We start from the raw sequence: 956 nt of genomic DNA on the forward strand, positions 1-956 counted from the left end.
CTTAATGAATTTAATGTTTAGTTGTGGTTATTGTTATAATTTAGGGGCCTTATATAAATGGTCTTTAACTGGTTTATTTTTTAGAATTAGAATGCACTTTATATTATATTTTTTGTTTGTTTATGATAATGTTTAATTTAAGGTGAGATATATGGTTAATTAATGTGTTAAAGATGGTTGCTTAGGATTATACGATTTTTTTTGTAAAAAATAAATAATGTTAAAAGCAAAACAAGAAGTAAAAATTATATCATGGGATAAGTTATTTCAAATTTTGGATTTATATATAGTAATTTAACATGAATCGTATAGTTTATAAAATATTTGTAAAATATATTCTTATCTTTATTTAATAAAGTTCCTAATAATTATGTTATTAAAATAATAAAAATAGAGAAAATGAAGGTTTTAATACGAGCAAATGAGAAAAAATAATAAATACTCATAGAAAATATAAAATCTAAAAAAAAACCATAAAATCTTAGGGATTATATCTTATAATAAGGATAAGAGGAGTACTATAACATTTCATGTTTTTTCAATGAGCAATTTCACTTTAAATCTATACTTGCTATATATAAAACCAAAACATGGTGTAACCACCACCATGACATAATTTCTATATTCCTATTTTGCCCTTCAAAATTTTAATTTAAAAAAACCATATAATCTTATAATCACCTCAAATATATTAACTATAAGTTGCATATCTATACTACTTAATAAAGGAAAAACTTAACCTAACTTTCATGAAGTTATTTTGGGTTTTCATATTTCATATTTTATAACTTTTAATTTTATTGTATAAATTATACTTTCATCTTTATATATACTTATATTAATAAACATTTATTTCATATTTTATAACTTTCTAATTTTATTTTATAACTTCTAATTTCATCTTTATATATACTTATACCAATAAACATTTATTTCATATTTTATAACTTCTAATT

Source organism: Lupinus angustifolius, chromosome LG08 (genome assembly GCF_001865875.1).
Source record: "Lupinus angustifolius cultivar Tanjil chromosome LG08, LupAngTanjil_v1.0, whole genome shotgun sequence".
Classification (NCBI taxonomy): domain Eukaryota; kingdom Viridiplantae; phylum Streptophyta; class Magnoliopsida; order Fabales; family Fabaceae; genus Lupinus; species Lupinus angustifolius.